Consider the following 22,022-nt stretch of genomic DNA (forward strand, 5'->3'; position numbering starts at 1 on the left):
ACTTCAGTCCTACTAAACGCTGGATTATTTTGGAAAGCTTGAACCATGTTAGTCTTTGGATATCAATAATATTTTTGAAGCAGATTAACTTATTTCTTTGCAAGGAACAATCTGAAAACACAGACGGACACTAAAGCTGTGGGAGTGGGAGGACGGCTGCACAGGGGCAGTACTGCGAGATTTTCACTCCCGTATTTGAATCCCATGGTTTATCCAAATTAACCATGACTCATTATAGGAAGTTAGGGTAATTTTGTTATTTTCCTCAGAAAAATTATGGGGTTTATGTTCCACTAAAAACACTATTCAATTTGGTATATCAACATAACCAATTTCTTCATGATACAGATATAAGCATGTTTACCACCCATTGTCTTTTCCAATATTTAAAAAGAATAGAACCACCATATCATTAAAATATCATAGAATACAAATACGGCACTATATTTCTATATGATACACTACTACGTAGTTATACTAAAAATATGAAAAATAGGATAAGGGAAAATATCTGAGAGATCTCAAATATCCCAATTAATCCCAGGACCATGGTCCTGTACAGGTTTAAATCACGAGTACAATGTTTTACTCCTACTTGAATGTAATAGTATCATTATTTCACAAGTATTTTTCCTGACATAATGTCCCTGCATTTAATACCATCAGAACTACTTCCTTTTGGGGCATAACATTTTAAACCACAGCAGAAAAATAAGCCAACCCTGACTTATGGCAGAGCCTACAACACTCAACTCACTCTTGACATTTGGCACAAATAAGTCTTGAAAATAGTAAGTACCTTCTATTGGTATGGCTGAAAAATACTCATTATCTGTTGAGGAGGTAAATTTAAGGATTTAAAAAAAAAAAAAAAGAGTGCTTTAAAAATACCTTAGAAAAACTAGAGTAAGACAAAATGTCTTTCAGGGCTAAGGAAGCAGACCTGATTAAGTCTATTCCTATAAGTAACTGTGAGGTATATGGACAATTTCTGCATAAAGAGAGTACAAACATTACCCAAAGTCATTAACTGGAAGGCAGGAATTAATACGTTTACAATTCAAGCCAAGTGATAAATATGCATAAATAAAAGGAAAATACTCATTGCATCCCTGTGAATTATTAAAAGGGGTTTTTTTGTTGTTCCTCATTAAATGGAAAAACTAACACGTACAAGTATTCTGCTTTTTCCAGTTACTGGGGTTCTTCTAGCCAGGAATCTTCACCTTGTATTTTTGCTAGCAACACCTAAAATTAAAAAGTTTTCATAAAAAAAACACCAAAAAAAAGGCAAACCAAAAACAAACAAAAAAGATATTTTCAAGTTTAACTCTGTTTTAACTAAAATATTGTGAAAACATCACATCATAAATTCTCTACTAAATGAGCTCCTATGGAATACAGTAACAAGAGCAAGGGGCACGATCCTTCACTAATTGTTTTGTTAGAGGAAAGGACAGAAACAACTGCAAAAAACACAGAGACCTATGAAAATACAAAAGAAGCGCCAAGAGAACCCCCAACCCTCCAGGGGACGGGGGGGATGCTGCAGCTCTCGCACCAGCGCTCCGCAGCCCCCACACCCAGTTAAAGGCAAGGCAGCCCCCCCTTCCTCCATGAAACTCTCCAAGCACGTGGGACTAACTCGCCCTTTTTTCCCCTCCACTTAAGAACCAGTGTCCCTTGTGTCGGCCAACAAAAATGTCAGCGACATGATGTGTCAGCTTACAGGAGGCCGCTATCTGTCCATTTAGCATCCCCTTCAGTCCCCAGAAGCTTTCCCACAGGGTATCAAGCCCCTTATTTAGATAATCAATTGCTGCAGAGCTTATCTGTCATCCGGTAATTGATGTGAAATAACAAAATTATACATCAAAACAAACCTCATTAACTCATCATCCCAGCTCATCATCCTGAGTAAAAACTTAGCTCACAAATAACGTTCCAGTGATATTTACTACTATCCTTCAATGAAATCTTTGATTTATATCATCTCACAGAGAAGTAAAACTGAATTCAATAAATAAATACGGCCTCCATAGCTCAAGGGGGACGTAACAGATTGCAGAAGGTACAGGGACGGGCAACCAAAATGACAGCCTGGAGAAAAAAGGGCTCTAGGGAGACTTTCTTGCAGCCTTTCAATACTTAAAGGGGGCTTATAACAAAGATGGAGAGAGCCTTTGACCAGGGCCTGTAGAGACAGGACAAGGGGTAACGGTTTTCAACTGAAAGAGGGTAGATTTAGGTATGAGGAAGCAATTCCTTACGATGAGGGTGGTGAGACACTGGGACAGGTTGGATGCCCCATCCCTGGCAGTGTTCAAGGTCAGGTTGGATGGGGCTTTCAGCAACCTGGTCTAGCGAAAGATGTCCCTGCCCACAGCGGGGGTGCTGGACTAGATGATCCTCAAAAGGTCCCTTCCAACGGGAACCATTCTGTGATTCTGTGACAAGGGGGTGGTGGAGAAGCTGCCTCCTGAGAAGGGGCCACCAAGTCCCAGACTCTTCCAAGAAGGCAGATGGGGGATTTATATGACTGAGGTTTACAAATTCACAGAGATGGTGGATGACACGAGCGCACAGCTGTTATTCACAAATTTCACAGTATTAGAACCAGGAGGCAGCTGCTGAAGCTAATAGGAGATGAATTTCAGGCAAATATGAGACGGTACTTTTAATTTAGGCATTTATATTTTAAACGCAGTGAGTGATGGAAGTTGTGGCTACAGAAGTCACGGAGGCAGGCAGCAAAAGCAGGTCCGGCAAGGGACTGCATAAATTCTGTGACAGGATGGTTTGATGAATGAGTAACATTTGGAGACAAGAAGCAATCATTCCAGCTCCCCGTCCAACAAAGTTCCCCATCAAGGCTTGGGCAGAAGGGGAGGCAAGGGTGCAGAGAGGGGAAGGATGTGGAGACACTCAAATGTTAGGGTACTACTTTGAATTCCTAGAAGCAAATCGAGGAAGCACCACACTATTATAAAAGATATAAATTTACTTCTGGGTTTTCAGAGATTTCAGTTATAAGCACGCAGGACTTCTAAGAAAAGTTACTCAATCATGTCACCATCTCTTCCCAAAGCCCACCTTCCGTGACCACGAAACCTGCACATCTACTGCCAGCCTCCATCCTCCAGTGCAGCCTTCGCGGCAGAGCAGCCCCTGGCAGAGCAGGCTGAACGCAACGCAAGAGTCTGTTGAGCCCGTTAGCCACCTCTGCCTACAAACCCTGCCTGACGGCCAGGGCTGCACCCATCTCCCGTTCACCGCGGCTGCTGGGCTTCTCCTGCCTTCACCCACCCCAGCACACGCATCTCACCCTCTTCCCTGACAGCGATTTTAGTTATTGGGCTTTACCACAATATTGACTGACAGCCCTCTGATTTAAAGCGTGTGCTAATTATGCTCCTCGACTGCTGCTAAGTATTAATATTTAAAGGGCTGAACTTGCTTAAAAATTGAAGAAAATCAAAATGTAGTGCTACTTTTAATATCGTATCCCAGAGATCATGTTTTATAAAGGACAGAGCCATTTTTATTGTACTGTATTTTGAAGAGCCACAGACCTAGGATTAAGAAGGACTTAACTTAGCCCCTGCTGTCAATCGTAAACTCATTTAATGTCATTATCAGGCTTCCCATAGTTATCATCAGACTGCTGCATAACACAACTTAGTTAAATATTTTGTGCTTTTACGATTTTCAGACTTTCAAAAATAACTTCTCATATTCCTTTCTTAAGGTAAAACTTAGTCACATACATTTTAAAACATAAAAGAATTCAGTCTTTGTACAATCAATCATAAATCTAGCATACCCTTATTTGCAAATGCTTAAGTTCCTAGGTTATTTTATTAAAAAAAAAAAAAAAATTAGCTGGAGCACTGGCACTACTCAAAGCTTAGCGCATTATTTTTCTATACAAATATTTGACATTAGTACTAGCAACAATATAGATATGAATATTTTGCTCGGCCTAAGTTCTTTCAAGTCTTCTAATGTGATGCGCTACTATCGGATACTGTATTAACAAAGTGAGGTTTCCAAGAGTTTCCAACTGGTTTGGGTTAAAAAAAATTACTGTTCTGGTTTGATTTTTTAAGAAATGTTGGACTATGGCAGTGTGTTACTATGCTAGTTTGCAAGCCACATTATGACATGAACGTTTAAACTATTGTTTTTAAGAAATATATGGTGGATACAAAAATACGTTTAAATAAATCCCAAATAAGACCCTGTTCTTTAATTACTCATTCTGCAGTAAGAAATTGTGCGAGAAAGACTATATTGATCAAGACCATACAGAAGTTTAGCCTTCCCGGAGCAGCAAACGGGCTGTCAAATTCTCTTTTTCACATTTCTGTAACACTTTTTAAAATTTGTGGTGGCCATCACATTCATACCACTAGACCTTTTCAACATGCCCCGCATTAAACAAGGGAGTAGCAGCTCTCAATTGTGAGCATATGGCTAAAGGTTTGGGGTGCCCATGATGTTGCAACCTGCCTCTTTATATCCATTTTCATTCACTGCCATCATTCCTCTGCCATGTATCAAAATTATTGAGGGCAATTTTATTTTGGTGCCTGCATATGGATTTTGGAAACTACACTAGAGAGTTCATTTCTGAACATTATGGCTAAAATATTTAATTTTGGTTTAGACTCAGAGCATTGATAGAAACGGTGCGTTCAATTTACTTCTGACTATTTGCACAGTTCACTTTCCTCTCTCTTACACAATATTGTATGATTTTCATTTTTCACTTGTTTCATACATTGTATTTTAGCTTGTTTTTTCTGTTAAGTATTATGCATTAGCACCAGACTGCTGTCTGGGCTTCTAACTTTAAGGCAACATGTAAAAGCACATAAACGCCTGTATTTTTTATGCTACATTCAAATTTTAAACAGTTCAATATTTCATTCGAGAAAACCTTATCGAGGGTTTGGGAGTTTACGTTACCTTGTAACATTTAATGGTTCTCCAGTTTGACAGAAAAGTTGCATTAAATCCTCCTTCTAATGAAATCAATGTTGTATAAATAATGTATTATTCCACCAGAGAGCAAATATGAAGCAGATGAAAGTATCCCCATTATTTGTTACATTTGCCTTTCTTTTGTCCGTAACTTGAATTCTAAGATGAAATTCATACTCATTTCAGATTTCATTAGGTGCTTAAATCTGAAACCGTTTGTTTAAAGGCAATCAAAAGTTTGATCAGATTTTTTATTTTTCATTTTTAAACAGGGCAGTATTTCTCCTTTTGCCATAAAGCAGTTGGAGAGATATCCCTGGGATTTGAAAAGGTAATAAAATAAACAAGACAAAACAAAATATTAACAAAGTTGGCATAATATTCCTTTAAAAAATTTCACCCACACTTACGGTTGCTCAAGACATCTTAATAAGAATGCAATTTCACATTTGCTCTTACTGAACAAATCAAACATGGTGATTTATTATTCAGATGGGCACAAAGGATTTCTGAAATGCAAAAAGAAGGGCTATAAAAGCACAAATCATCAGTAATGACGACAAGCTAAACTGCCTTTCAAATATGAACAAAATGCAGCCATTTAGGGTATCATACATCATGGTCTCCCGGACCCTCATTTATTTCCTAACTGTACAGGCTGCATGATAATTTAACCAGTGCAGAATTCTGCATCTGTTGAGAACATCTTTATTAGGCAAGTGATTCCACAGCTCGTACACACCACAAGAGACTAGTTCATAATCCCCATCCTTAGAAGAACAAACAAGCATTTCCAATCATCAGTTTAGTTCCCTTCCCAAAAACATTTGTATACTGAAAATGAACTTTTCTGAACTATAAACATAGTGAAAATATGAAAAAAAAAAACCCCTCATATCCCAATAAAATTAGGACTTCTTTCTTACTATGAATGATAAACTAACATCTACAGCAATTTGGATTCCTAATGAGACAGCATTCAACGAGAACTCAAAATCTCAGCTTTAGCTGAGAGTAAGACCTGCTGTTATATTTTTCTTCCAATATTCTGTACAAAGGGAAATTAAGAGAGCGGTCTAAATCCTGCTCATACTTATACCAATGAAGTACAGAAATAACTATCATAGCTAATGAGGTCACTCAGCACTTTCCTTCTTAGAGCAGAAAACCCATAAACAGCAGTTCACTTAATCAGCTATTCAATATTTTAGCTGCACGCAGGTATTATGGGTATTATACACATAATCTTAAATCCACTTTATCTTAAAAATGTTCCTCCAAGTTAACAGATGTGCAATTACTCGCACTTTACAGATCAAGAACAGACATAAGCATAGTCTCAAATCATGTCCAAGCTCATGGAAAAAACTTATCATGGAGCAAGACACTAAATTAAATCTCTCAAATTTCTGCCTAACGTGACTCCGAGAGACCCGGTTTCTTTGTCATCTCAGCCAAGCAGATTATATCCTTCCTCAAAGCAAGGAGCACCTCTAAGGGTTCGATTGCATGAGGACCTGTTTGAAATTCAAGCCAAGTTTGCGTTCACCTCAGCTGGAGGACAGGAGCATATTTAACATTCGTCCATTCTTCCAACGGCTGGTTCAAGTAAATAAATAAATAACAGATTTAGCATAGAAAGCCAGGCAGCTATCGTATAAAGGCATGAAGATAATGACCTAATTAACGTGAATGAAGATTCAGCATTTATGAAAATACTTGCTTTTAGCAAAGATATAACGATAGCATTGGTCCCCAACGACTACAGAGAGAAAAGGCACGACATCGTCCACACCTCCATGTTTCAATTCAAGTAAACTTCACTCTTCTTTCACCTAAAAAGGAGGTGGCAAGGTTCTGCGACAAATTAGGCTAGTCCTAAACAATTACATATATCCCTAACAGGCTCTGCAAGAAAGGTACCGAGTGGTAACATCCGAGACCGATCCCGTGTCAGCAGCTCGGCGCAGCGACCCTAACCCTTCGGCTGGGCTTGGCTCAAGGAAGGCGCCATCGCCAGCCTGTCATTCACCCGGGGCACGCGGCACCAGAGCTTTCCTTGGCTTTTCCATACTGATAGGACCCTGAACTCATTCCTGAACCTGCACCTCAGTGTACGGTACGCGTTTAAAACTAGGGTAAGTTTAAATACCAGCTTGCACGCTGATTTTGAAAATGACTTTGGTGTTGGTTGTCATCTTTCCCACGCTGGCATTAGCTGAAAAACCTGGCAGATAACTCGAACTCTGGCTGCCACATGCTTTTCCCTGAGCCGGATTTGAGCTTGTTTCTTCAAGGACTAACAAGAACTTCAGAGACTGTTCCAGAAAATTACATTTTAGCATTACACTGTAGGACCTGCACGTTCTAGCGGAGCATAATCATACAAAACACCTGCTCAAGACACACGTCTCGCCCGGGCACGGCGTTCACCGTGAGCAGTCCTCTAGCCAAAACCCCTGCAGATGTAAAGCGTGTAAGGACAACGTGCCCTGGTGCTGCCAGCCAGGAGGGCACGGGCTGACGTTCCCATGCCAGCACAGTACCAGCATCTCAGTCATTCAGACGTGCCCTGTCTCCTCACGCTCTCCCAGAAGCTGAATATAAGGGGAAAAAAAAAAAAAAAGCAAAACTTGAACTCTGTAATACCAGCCTGTGCAAGAAGATTAACATTTATAAATACACATAGATGTCTCCCCAAATTTAGTATGAAATTAGCAGTGTGGAAGAAGGACCCTTTACTATACTTCTCCCCAGAGAATACCACTAAAAAATATATCTCACTGATCTTAAATACAACCTGATGATTTTATCACTTACTCCAGAAGTCCAAGGCAGGACTTCCATCTGCCCACCGGCATGTGTTACGGGAACGAAGCACCACAGCCCTGAGCAGTGCTCCCTCCTCCTTGACAAACACCTGAAGAAAAAGGCAATCTGGGAAGGTAGGACACTCCATTAGAGAGAAACAGATTTGTAATCTAAAAAAATAATAATGAGTTGTCTCTTTTCTCTTTGCATCTTTCCAGGTTGAAGTCAGACCTCTCTCTACCTTCTCAAGCATCGTTTCGACACTACATTTCATTATGCAACAGTTGCGCTCAGCATTTTTTAAAGGCTGAAAAATTGGCAAATGGGATGATGAAGCGTTTCCCTTTTCCCAGTGTATTTACGTCTATACGCTTTTACAGTAACATGAAGCATGATAATCAGGAAACACGTTATTTTTCACAAACCATCATTTAAAATATCCCTAAGTACACCAATAGCGTCAGCGGTTACACATGTGCAGGACAAGGAGGAATCTGGTCCACAACTGGAAAGTCCTTTCTCTAGAAAGCTACAGAAAAATGCTGTATAGTTGCCTAGCTTTATGGGGCATATACATAATACCGTGCAACAATAATCAGCCCTGGGACAACAGCTTCTAAATATAATTGTGGAGAAGATAAGAATGTTGTTTAACTGCTTCTTCTGTCAGAGGGTTTTTCCTTTCAGGTCACTAAGGTTATTGAGCAATAGTATTTTCTTGTAGCAATCATCATCTGCACGTCCTGGGACGTAGTCTGCACAGCTCACATCTTCAGCTTGTGAAAAAGTAACAGCATCTACTACCACTGATCTATTTGCTTCTGTTGAAGTAGCATACGTATTTAAAACGTTGTCACCATATCATGTAATTTTACTCATGCCTGTATATAGGCTGCAGCCAAGAACAAGTTTATTTTGGTATAGAGAAAACCACCGAGGTCCTGGAATACCGCAAGTCAGCACTGCTGAAAAGGAGAGAAAGGAAAAAAGCGTGGTGTTTGTTGTATCAACAAGCAAGTTGATATTTAAGTTCTTCCCGCCTCTGTCTGTGGAAAAAAAAATCTCTGGTAAGAAACCCAGAGAGATCATGAACTGCGATCGAAACTGTGCCATCAGCTCCCTCCTTGAGGTATGGCTGCAGGGAGCGCGCAGCCCCTACCCCAGAGTGGAGCGCACACCCTGACGGCAGAGCAGCAGGCGATGCCGAAAGCGTGCCCTTGGGCACCCTCTTTTAGGGATCAGCAGTAAACTTGCAGAGATAAGGTAGGGAGGGAGGAGGACAAGCAGAGTACCTGGACAGGTAGCAGACAGGGAGAGCAACTTAGCTGCCCTCTGCTGACTGTCTGATTTGTTGAACACTCCTCTGATCCAGTCCTGCAGAGCTAAACTGCAATTTAACAGGCGAGGATTTCAGTGAATTCATCTCTACGCTTCCACACTGATGTTTACATGACAGCCGGGTCCGTAAGGATTTCTGTACCCACTGTCGGGCTCTATCAGCAGAGCTCTGTGCAAAGACAGCAAAGCTGGCACAAAGAAGGTACTCCAGCCGCCGCCGCAGCAGCGTGCATGCATTGGTGCAATGATCTGCTCCAGCTAATTAACTCTAAAAAGATGTCCAGGACTTGAGCCAGTATTTCTGCTGCATCGTGCTATGTAGATGTACTAACTTGTTTAGCGCTTAGCTTGGGTGTCTCTCCCTGCTGCGGCATGGCGCGGTGCATGTTCAGCCCAGGCACCAGCGGAGCATTTCATGCCAGGGCTTGTCCAGCCGGTCTGATCTGCCACTTCAAATCAGGGGTCCCTTCAGTAAATCCAAAGATCAATAATCCTCATCAATCCTACCGATGGTGAAGACAGTGCTGCTACAGACAAACTACGTGGTCTGCACCTGGTGGCAACTGGGCTAAGCGAGTTTCATGCTGTGGTGAAAAAGATCTATTGAACAGCAATAGTACTGAAATCCTCAAAAAGAAAGGGGACTGATCCACCGCTTCTCAACTCGGGCGAATTCTTGTGCCTCTCATGACATCTTCTGTCTGTCAGACAGGTCTGATTAAATACACAACCCATTTAATTTCTAACTTTTTTTAATGAAAAACATCTCTGAAAAGCCCTCTATAAAATGATAAAGTGGTTTGAGAGAAAAGGAGGAAAGGCAGGATTTAAGTTTTAAGAACGTTATCGCGTTTGTCAATCCTTGCTGCTTTGTCAAGCCGCTTCGCTTTTAACTTGCGTCCATTTTATTCGAGGTTTAAAAGCAAATGGGAGCATCTATTCATTCAGTATCTTAAACACTTTTCCTCCAAATAAAATGCAGCTATGTAGCTTTAAACAAGCACTTCGGTGAAATCCCAAATGTATCAGCATCACCCACTCTGCATCTGCTCCAGTGTTTCTGGTTTAAGTGGCACAACTGGAAAACGAGGGTGCTTAGCAATGATCAGCAACGCATATATTGCTTTCAAATAAATCTGTTATTGCTGAATTCACACGCAGAGGAAAAAACAGGAAGAGCTGCAGATTTTTAGTAAGGCACTAACGTTGCAAATTCCCTATTTTCCCCCCTCCTTTTTGCACGCATCCAGCGCACCGAGCGGCAAACCCGCCGCTTCGGCCCCACCTCCTCGCACCTCCCGCGGCCGCTCCCCGACCCGCGCCCCGCAGCCGCCCCCGGCCCGGCCCGGCCCGGCCCTGCCCGGCACCTCCCGCCGCCCGAGCCGAACCGCCTCCCTCCGCCGAGGCGGCTCCCCGCCGCCGGCCCGGCCCCCGGCTCCTCCCTCCCTCCCCCCCCCCCCCCCCCCCCCCCCCCCCCCCCCCCCCCCCCCCGCCGCCCCAACCCGCTCCCGCCCGGCTGGGGGACGCCCGCCGGTCCCGCTCAACAAGTTCCCCCCGCCGCCGCCCGCCGCCCCGCGGCGGGGACCCGGCCGAGAGGACACCCCCCCCCCCCCCAACCCATCTCTCCCCCCCCCCAAGCCTCCTCCCCCCCAAGCCGGGCGCCGCAGCCGATGAGGGCAGCGGGGGAGCGGGCGGCGGCGGCTGCCTCTAGCGAGCGCTCGGGCGGCCGCAGCTGAGCGCCCGGCCGCGGGAGACCGGCGGCGTGGCGGGCAGCGCGGCTCCGGCGGGCAGGCAGCAGATGCGCGACCGGCGCGGACCTTCTGACGGCCAGCTCGCCCCGGCGGAGGGAGGGAGATGCACCGCAAGGGGAGCGCACAGACCGCCACTTCTGTCTAAGGAAGCATAAGGTAAGCCCGCCGCTGCGATCGGAGCCGTAACGCTGCCCCTCGGCTCTCCCCGCGCGGTCGCGGAGGTCTGCCTCGCCACCTCCTTGAGCGAGGGCTCCTCAAAATACCCGGTTCCCTGGTTTTTCCCGATGAAAACTTCCTAGGGATGAGCATAAAGCATCGCGCTGAGCGCCAGCGGGAGCGTTATGCAATAGCGTATCTGCCTGCCTGGGAACAGCTATTGCATTCAATAACTTTCATGACAGATAAGGAGAGAATATCACTATACGCGTCCAAACCGCTACTTTCTTCTAGAAAAATACCAGCGCTTCTTCTAATGCTACCTTTCTAATGCTACCTGGTGGGGGAGAGTTGTAGCTGGAGGATTTTTGGAAGATGCACAAAGTGCTTTAGTTTTTCACATGATTGATTGCGAGGAACTACCACTGCTTATTAACTTCAGTGCTGGGAAGTCCAAACGCAGTCCTAATGAAGCGTCCGTACGACATGGCAATGGAAGAGCATCGGACGTGTTCGGCCGGTAACTTGCAGTATAGCACTTCATTAAAAACCAAACAAAACCAAAAATCCTCATCAAGGGATGAAGCTGCTGCTATTCTGTGAACTGTTATTATTGAGAAGCAGTGGTTCTCCCGATTTAATACATCACTCCACCCCCCCCCCGAGTCCCCTATCGCCATCATCAAACACATTTAAATTGGAGATGCCGTGAAAATGCATAGGCAAATGGGACAAAAGGTAGCACGGATCCAGCACCAAAGTCATAGTCCTGGACCTTGCATCTTGCAAGGCATCCAAAGCTTCCCGCTTTGCATTTCCATCTTTCCTTCCTATTGCTAGTAAAAATCCTCTCCTGTGACCTCAACGTCTCTACTTCATGCCATGTTTACCCAGAGTTACAGCAGTGAGGGGGATGCAGGACTGCAGTTAGCTTGGATCTGTACGGGGGAGGCGGGAGGGCGGCAAGCCCTAGCAAAATAGGGACATCTTGTAATGTTGAAAGCAGAGAATATGTTCTCTGCTTATGTCACCATCTCCCGAGGGGTCTGTCCCAAAGGAACTGTGCCCCCCTCTCTGCCACGAGTCAGAATAGGTAATGGAGCAGTTTCGTTTGACCTTGTATGTCTAAGCAGCTAAAATCCCGCACGGAGGAAAATTTAACTCATTAGGCTCTATGGTCGGGAAGTTTGGAAAGAGCTGTTTTGCCAGCCTCCGAGAAGCACTGTTTTTCTGCTGAATGCTGGAAAGCGGTAACAGAAGACAAAATAGTAACAGGTCACGTCTAATACAAATTGGGAATTTATTCCCTCCGCTTAAGTGTTTCGTCGTGATTACTGTTCATATTTACAGTGCCGTCAGGAATGCTGCATGTATCAAGGTTAAAATCTAGCTGCTAAATGAAAAACTACAAGCTAAAAAAAAATTTAAAAATCACATGACATGTAACTGTCCTAGCCATGTACTCAGAATAATTTAATGTAAAATTTCAAGCACACATATCTATAGTAAAAATATGACAAGCATGGAGAGTAACATATTTCCTTACTTTTCGTGTGCAGCCTATTGGTGTTCTACCAGTCTGCTCGTGCCTGCCTTTCTTTACTACAGTAATACTGTTCTCTTCAAGTGCAAATAACAGTTCTAAGTTAAAAGCTGGATTTTTTTTCTAGCATTATAAATGCATACGAGCAGCTCAGATGAAAATATCTCAGTGCTCAGATACTACTAATTTATCATCTGGAGGTTTATATTCTCCTATACAGTGATGGCATACAGTCCTTGATTTCAATAGAAATACATAATGTATATTGCTAATCCAAATACTTATACTGAACAGTTGTAAAATCAAATGACTGCCCCAGAGTTTAAGGTGCTGTTGCATTTAAAGCATACTGCCTTCACAGAATGAGCTCACTGGGGAAGGCTGATACTAAATAAGCTTTTTTTTTTTTTTTTTTTTGGTAAGGACGTCATGATGCCCTTGATGAAAAATATGTGTTCTTTAGGACTCTATAATTATTAACGATGTATATTTTTAACAAGATGCTCAAAATAATTCTAATCTTCAATGAAATCAGTGCCTTTCCCCCAGACTGACACATAAAAAACCAGCTGGGCAGCAGCACCACAAAAGAAAGTACTAGTTACTTATCAAGAGGGACAGCACTTAACATTCAATGCACCCTTCTACTAATTAAGCTCACAAACAAGTAGCTCATAAGATGATCGCTGCATTTTTTTTCCCAGTTAACTGTTTCACTGACGGAAGCATTTTTGCAGGAGAGATGCACAGCATATATAATTAATTCGGAGGGGGGGGGAAAAAAAAAAAAGAGTAGCTAAGTTCAATGGAGATGAACATAGAGAAGGGAAATATGGCTAAGAAGCCCAAGAGCCTGGCCAAGTGCCGAATGACAGAGCGCGCGTCGTCTTCCTGACATGCACTACCGGGGACCGAACACTATTGGTCACCACAACGCACCGTTGCGTTACTTGGAAATCCAAACTCAACAACGGATTGTACAAATGACAGCGAGATATTAACACTGGTGTTTTGTTTATCCCGTTCTGGAGAATTTAAAAGCAAACTTAGCAAGACCGGTCCTTTGCAGTGACCGATGTGGTAGTGAAAGCCAGGGAAACCTATTAGCTTGCCAAAAATCTGTGCTAAAATGTAAGGATACCTCCACAAAGCTATTGAGCTGTGATATCTCAAGGCAGTTCCTTATCCAACCATAGTCATCTTGGACAGGGAGGACTGAAGATGTGTAGTCACATAATTCATGCACACTTGAGGAAATTACAGCAAATCTAGAATATTTGAGAACATAAAAGAATTCACATGCTTGTTTAAACTAGCTATTAAAAAGGTCTTATATTCTGCTTTATGACAGCCACTATTTATAGAACTGCTGAAAATTTGTGCAAGATATTAAAAAACATGTAAGCAACAAATCTATTTTATAGCACAATACTCCCTTATATTTTTAATTAATCAGTTTGCAAATTAAATAGGCTTTAAGGAAATGAGATCACGGAAATGATATATTTTAAGGGGAAAAAAAAAATCTCAGAGTGGTGAATTCAGTGGGAGTTCCATATTTAGCCTTCTGAAAATCGGTGCTTGATTTTATTCTGCTTATAAAATACTGTGTAACCTATGAACACAGAGGTACGACTCACTTGGTATTGACATTCTATTTTAAATTATTATTGACCACACAGAATGTCATCAGAGCATTCTCTTCTTTTAGTGGCACAGCCCCACTTTGAAGTCTGTTTAATACAATTTTACTACATTCAGGCAGAAAACAGCCTCTCTGCTGATCCCTTAATATTTTCAAAAATAGTTCAACTTGTTTATACGTTTGCGCAGCACAGTGTCATGGTGATCAGTGCCTTAAAACTCACCTGCTTTCCAGTTATACATATGAGCACAAGTCTCATAGACAAAGATAATTGGTTGTAAAAATAACAATTCAGTGATCAAACAGCAACTCTTGGTGTCCTCCTCTTTGCCTCGTTTTTTCCCTTCAGTGGCAGAAAGACACCAGGCCTGATTTTACTCCACTAATAGCTTTTCCAGACAAATCCACTGATTTCAGTACAGAGGAGTGTAGAAGAATAAGGGTCGTTTTCACAGTCTGGATTAAACAGAGATGGATTTAAAAGCCCTGGGACTGAAGGCCTCCAAGTCCTACAATATTTGGGTGCAGATCTGAACTTCTTAATCTGTCATTACAAGAGGAGATTTTTGTCCTTCCAGGGAAGTGCTGGAGCTCTACCACACGTCACGTTCCCCAGCACATCGCTGGTCATTTGGCTTCAGACTCGGCCCATATCAAAAAAGTGTGTTAAACATCTCACAAAAGCTATGTAGTTATGGCCAAATATATCTGAGGCCGCAGCAACTAAAGACGACAGACTGGATTAGTCATTCGTAGCCAGTAAAATGCTTGCCCACAATGTGCTCGTGTACATGTTACAAATTCAACTGTATGGCTAAGTGCAGCCAAATTACATGGACATTTCTAATATTTGAAATGAGACCTTAGTATTAATTTTCAAGGCAAGAAGCTACACCTAGTAAAATAATAATATTTGAATACTAAGAAGCAAAACAAACCAAAGTATTCACCCATAGTCCAGTACTTAATGTTCAGGAGAACAGAACGGAGTAATCGGCCAGCGACGCACAAAAAGGAACATTTCACTAGAGGACTACAACAGTCTTAGATAAACCGTTCACTGCACTGGCTTTTCCTGCAGGAACGCTACCAGTTTGGTTTCTAAAATCCTCATCTAACACCAGAGTTTCATTAAACAGGCTAAAAATGCAGTTACACGGTGGACCAAAGAACATGTAAGCACGTGGCTTTTGCACCTGATTTAACAAGATCTGCAGAAACAGCCTATGGCCTGGCACGCTGACTTCTTAACAGCAAATGAGCGTTGTGGAAGCCCTCTGCAAACTTTTTTTCTATAGGTGCTGTCTGTCTCAGCTGTATGGTCCTTTCTCAGCATCAGTTTTGTATGCTGAAGAATGCTTTCTCCTGTACTGATTTGTACTTGGACATCCTGCTCCTTTGGATGCAAAGCTGAAGTCTTCTGCCCATCTCCAGAGACACCATTAATGGTTGGGGGTTTTTTAGCAGTCTACACCATCCAAAAACTTTTTCCTCTATCTGTATTTACTTCTACTTCCATTTTACCTGGTACAGGAATTCCTTATTATTTGTACTGAAATAATATTGGCAAAATCCCAACCTTAACTCATGTTTATAACATCCATGGGAAAGAGAAGCAAGTGGTTTGTGTTATTTTTGCCTGTCCATGATTGCTATAGCATGCCTGTAAATAAAGCCCACATAGTTTCAAAATTAAACCATTTTAAAAACAAAAGCAAAGGTAGATCATTCCATATGGTCGAAGCGAGGGGGAAGTGTCAAAAGCTAACAAAGAAGGATTTACTTGGTTTGTGCTCTTCCCCACCTTCCCTGCTTGTTTTATGCCTGATCTTCCTCACCTCTTCATTTTCTTTTAACCTCTGGGAAAAATGTCAGCAATTCAGTCATACAAGAGACAGTCCTATGAAACAAGTCATAGCCATGGCACTTAAAGCTGTAAAACCTCTGCTGTACCGCTGAAAGTGTCCAGCACAATTTCCAATTAGTTACACATTGTCACTTTGTATTTAGACCCCACTTTGACCAGAATTATGAGACCTATACAACTCAAATACTTCCACAGTGACCTAAGCCACAGGACTAAGAAGTCTTGTTAAATTTCAGCGAGACACACAAAGCAAAACACAGGTATGACAGCCCACCACTGTGAACACAGCATGGATGGATATAGCCAAAACTATCTTTAAATGGGGTAGTTTGGGTATCGGTAATACTCCAGCTTAACCACAGCAGTGCTTCCCGGAAAATCACAGCAGCTAACGCTCATGCCAGAGTCGTGATGCTGTTGCTTGGAACAAGTCGGTGAGGTCAAAGCTGATGCAAGTTATACAGCCCAACCATGGTGTAAATGACTTTTAAAAACCGCAACAGAGGCTCTATGATGCTCAATACAAAACCACTTAAGCAGGTGTGTAAATGCAGGACTGTATTTTAAAGTTAGTAACATGAAAAGTAGTTTTGGTCTGGTTAGTTACTTCCTGCTCTCCTTGGGAGAAGAAGGAAGAAGAGACAATTCAGTGAAATCACTAACGTTTGTATATTTATATATGAATAAGAAAAAAAACCCCAAACAATCTACAGCAAGCCCAGTCTCTCCCTCAAATCATTAGTAATTGGTTGTTCATGCCCATGTTGTTATTGTATTCATTATTCTCTTCTGCAAATACAATCAGAAATGATATCCCCAAGTAAAGAAATTTAACTTGTGGATCAGTTTAATACCTTTTTGTGTATCAAGGCCATCGGCAAATAAAACACAGCAATATCTCTAAGGAGCTGACAAAGAGACAGATAAAACATCCCAATGCTGAAGAGAGTAATTCAGCAGAAATTATGTTTGGTAACACCGATAACACTGAGGCATTCTGTAGACCGAGCCTAAGTTGCTGAATTCAAGATGAGTCTGTGTATTTTAGGTAGTCCTAGCTGAGCAAGTTGGTGAGAATAATGTGTTATATTCTTACATTCACACTTTGTGATAGTATAAAACCACACAAAGCCAGAATAAACGTGATGCAAATTCTCTGTCTAGTAGACAGTTCTGGTGCCTAAAGCATCATCAGGCAATTCTGATTAATAATAGGGGAGTTCTGAGGCACGATCCTGCAGCTTCAGACAAGCAGAGTATATAACTCGAATAGACAAAAGGGGTACATGAATATTCTTAAGAGGATCTCTTAATTATTACTTTAATACACTTCCTAATCATCCATATTACAAATAACTCATCCTAAACCATCATCACCAGAATGTTTATTTTGAGATCTTACTCCACATTGTCCCAGGTCCACGAAACCTGGAAGCAATTTATTCAACATCTCCACGCCATCTTTGCACACTCTCATTGCTTCCCTCTTCATTCTCCACACAGTTCTTCCCACATTGAACCAAAAATGTTTTCCCTGGTGACCGGGAATGAGCCGTTTGCACCGGTGCTACCCATGAACTCCGACCTTTCTCCCGCAGTCCTCATGTTTGATGAGAACTTGAGACTTTGGGAGTTGAGATTTGGAGCATTCGTACCGATGTTCAAATTGAAGACAACTTCCCCTCACATCAGAGTTTGGCTCTCCTTCACGTTACTTGTTTCAAAAGCATCTTAGAACCAGCTTTTACAAAAGTTTTGCAACATTAGGGACTATTATTCACTTGCAGTACAGCAATTAAAGCACAGCTTTTTCCTCTACTAACACACCCTTTTTGGGTAACTAATGCTCATTTTTGTACGAGCCTTTGCTATAGCAGAAGTCAAACTGATTTGTGCACTTCTCTCGTCTTTCACCAACATCGGCACGCTCAGCTCTAACTGTACATTGATAATTTACAATTACAGCAGAGCCAGAACCAGAACCTGCCTGAAACCAGAAACTGTTCACAAATGTGCTCCTCAAGAAGGTGAAAATTACACAGCCTTTATTTCCTGGTGACTGCTGACAGCACACTGGAGTGCAAATACAAATCTCCTAGACTGATATTATTCACCAATTAATATCCTGCTAATGATGTCAGGTTTTAGACCTAAATTACCCAGCCGCGTTGTTTAGTGCCACTTCGCACCCTCCCAAGGCTTGTGGGCATGTAACCCTAATCCAAGTAGAAAGAGCTGACAATGTTCTGATGCCTCACAACCACCGACCTCAGGAAAAGTTATTCATGTCTGTCATCTCCCGTTTGTAGTAAGCTCTAGCACAGACTACAAAACACATTTTCCATACAGTGAGATTATCTGCATTCCCAGGGGAACGGACTGATCTGCACACGTTGCACTGCACCCAAGCACACTGCGGTGCCTTGCCATGACCGGCACAGCAAAACTGAAGATGCAAGACCGAAGCATGGAGTTGGAACCCGCTTATCTCATTTTTCCTCTTTACCCTACCCAACATTTGAAAAGCTACAATGAAAAAGAAAATAAGCTACAGTTGATGTAGATGCTTGCAGTCTGGACGTGTTCTCAGTCCCTAGCACCCAGATCACTCTCTCTGGAGGTCTGACAGTTTTGCAAACCTGTTGGCCGAAGCTAAAGAACAGAACTGCTTTTTTTTTTTCCTGTCCTTTGGTGGTTGTTTTTTTTCTTGAACACCCACAAAAACTATTGATGTCCACTAAGAACAATTAAAAGTTAGCATTCAACAATAATGCAGATAAGGAGCTGTCTTTAAGCTCTTGTTTTTAACAGCTTTTTAAATTTAATTGCTATTTAAATTATTTAACAGAAAGTCCCATAAAAATGAAAAAGCCTTCCAGTAAAAGTACGCTGGCTTTTGGACTCCTGGAAGACAGTACAGTATAAGGAGAACTATTTGTGATTCTCCTAGCAACACATCCTCAGCAGCATCCTTATACTGCGAGTACCAGCTGTAACACTGACAAAGAGTTGCACAGATTTACATGGCAAAATAATGCTAATAAACCTTTACTCAGATTTTCATCGTAGCAATAGCTGCATAGCACAGTAAGAAAAATAAGCCTAATTCTTTTAATAGTAATGTTATTTTTTCCAGTACACTAAATCCTAGCAAATGTTTGACATTATAACAACACTATGAATTGACAGGGAATATCTTTTGACATTGCATTTGTTCCAATGTGAAGTTAATAGTTATTAACTCAGACCACAAGGGTCTATACTGTTTTTAATGCAAGTGCAAATCTCCTGTTAGTGTTACTATTAGTTGCACAAACATATTATGGGAAAAGTAAACCTTATTGTACAGAATTTTATCACGTTGAATGGATTCCTTTTAATGTTATGCATGTAACAATATAGGATGCAACAAAACCTAATTATTATTAAAATTTGCGTTCAGCACGCGTAGTAGACATGTCAAAATTATAGAAAATAGCATATACCAGCTTGTGCATTCAGGGAAATTGTTTTTTTTTGGTAAGGAAAATTTTAAATACTTCATCCTACAATAGATTCCTGATTTATCTAAAATTCTACAGGCTTATTAAATCATACATTTTATTTGTTGCCACTTAGTTCTAAAGCTAAAGTCACAAGAGCATTTAAAGGCATTTATTGTCTGTCTCAGTCATTAGCTAGGATATGATTTTTATACATCATTCTTACAGAGCCTACCAATGGATGGGAGAAAAAAAAAAAGACAGATCAAATCATATGATCATGTTTATTCCAAAGGAAGACTTTCAAGGCAATTACAAATCTGTCGTATGTCATCACTGAAACTAGATGATCGATAGATCCGTTTTTTTAAATTGTACTAAGAACCATCACAACTCTACCAAACGTTTGTGGCTTACAGTGCAATGCATTAGTTCTAAATAATGTATCGCAAAGCTGGTTTTTGCAGGAGAATGTAACTAAAACATAAAAGGATCAGTCTAAGTTAGTAGACTTTGTTTCAGTCTGTGGAACCTCTTAATTTTTTTCAGTGAAAATATAACCCCCCCTTCACAAACTGTAATTTTGCTAGGGAGTATACAGGAGCTTTCTTTTCTGGTATGCACAGCAATAACGTAGGTGAGAAATCTCCAAGTGTCTCCAGACCACAGGCTGAAAAGCACCGATTTAGGCAAATGGTAGTAATGCTCTGTAATTCATTGAAGTGGTGCAAACTTCTCAAAACAGGAAGATTATAAGGCTAGGGCAATTCACCCTCTACTTCATAAAATACAGAATACATAAATGCAGCAATAAGAATGAATTCAGTATTGAGCAATAAATAAGGAAGTTCAAGAGAGAAAAAATTCAAGTTCAATGCCCAAGGGTTTCAAAACATTAAAAAAAAAATACTCGTTTGACATTTACCAGCACTGCTAACTCTATTATTCTACATGAACAATTCCGATAAAAGGAAGACAGACTGGTCTACCCCATCAGTTTTGTATGTCAACAGATACATCGGGGGGGTTTCCTAATAATAGTCATCAGTACTTTTTACACCACAAAAATTGGGCATACCTGCACCCTTGAATTTATCCAGAAGTCATATTTTATCCTCATACTTGTGCATTAAAACTCTATAAAAAATTTGTAACACACAGGAAAAGTTTCTGCAAACAAGTAATAATTAATAACTGGCTAAGATCATCCATGTTTTCCAACATTTTTATCAGTACAGTTTTGTTTACTGGACATTGCTGACTAATATTTAGGGTACTACTATATGATTTTTAAGTTTGTATCATAACAACACGGTCAGTTAATCTAACAATTGGATTCCTTTTAAAAGACTGAAAATACTCCTAAATTAAGGAAGTCAAAACATCTGAAAGTCGAAGAAATAACATGATATTAGAAGCAGTCTATTTAACTCAAAATTAAGAAAAAACATATAGATTACATGTAAAATACCCCCAGGTTGCTATCACTGGTTTACATGATGGTATATTTAGAATTAGCATAGAATAGGCTTCTATATTGTATTTGTTTATGTGAAGTAAATCCAAGTTTCTTTCAAACGTCTATCTTTAATGACAGAAGTGTATTATATTCTATGTATAGACTTAGAAGATGACTTACAGACATCAAGTAGTTTTTGAAAAACAAATATGCATTATTAAATTTTATGATAATATTCAGACATATAAAAATGGCATATGAGGCAGCGGGCATTTCTCATGAGAAAGTATAGCCTCGATATATTCAGAAGCCTAAAGATGCTGCAGATCACTAATGAGCCTTCCTTTACATGGCAAAGCCCAATTATTTGCAATCTGTTGCGTTATTTTTCCTTTAAGCTATTACATACGTGCACAAAAAAACCTGTGTGCTCTTACTACGTGCCCAGAAGTTTACAGCTGCATCTCCAAAGCCTTCATTTGGTCTGAAAATACAGAGACTGAAATCTATGCCTTTCATCTGCATTTGGAACTTGGAAAGTTGAACTCCACTCTGCTTATTAACACATTTAGTCTTTGAGTATGCTTCTGTATCATAAAAGTGACAGAAATAAAATTTAAATTATAAGGTAAGCTACAAATCTCCTTTTCCTTCATTAACAAATCAGTCTGGAAATTCAACACTATAATTCACCTTATAGTGCAGTGACTTTGCAGAGTTTTGGATTAAGAGTGGAGGTCCTGCAAAGATTTACTTATGTATCTAAGCTTTATGTGCTGACACAGACTTGAACAGGACTAGTGGGAACCCACTGCTCCTCATAATTGAGGTGTGAATCACATAAAATAGGTCTGCTTCCTAGAAATGTCCATTGCATTGCTGAACTGAGGGGAAGAAATCTAGACAGCATCAATAAATGGAGAACTAAAAGGGAAGGATTTATTTAATTGAATAAAACATGCTATGGAGAACCTGAAATAATGA

The 22,022-nt window shown here is 41.0% G+C and overlaps 2 protein-coding genes across 3 annotated transcripts in view; one reads left to right on the forward strand and one right to left on the reverse strand.

Annotated features, from left to right (window-relative positions):
* DOCK1 (dedicator of cytokinesis 1) overlaps nt 1-22,022 on the reverse strand; it is a 318,400-nt gene that overhangs the window by 151,440 nt on the left and 144,938 nt on the right. The window lies entirely within an intron of this gene.
* Nucleotides 10,992-22,022, forward strand: part of INSYN2A (inhibitory synaptic factor 2A) — a 47,324-nt gene continuing 36,293 nt past the window's right edge. Inside the window, exon 1 of the mRNA XM_050899444.1 lies at nt 10,992-11,042. The gene's annotated coding sequence lies outside the window, so the exon portion shown is untranslated. The remainder of the gene's footprint in view (nt 11,043-22,022) is intronic.

This window comes from Gymnogyps californianus, chromosome 6 (genome assembly GCF_018139145.2).
Source record: "Gymnogyps californianus isolate 813 chromosome 6, ASM1813914v2, whole genome shotgun sequence".
NCBI classification, from domain to species: domain Eukaryota; kingdom Metazoa; phylum Chordata; class Aves; order Accipitriformes; family Cathartidae; genus Gymnogyps; species Gymnogyps californianus.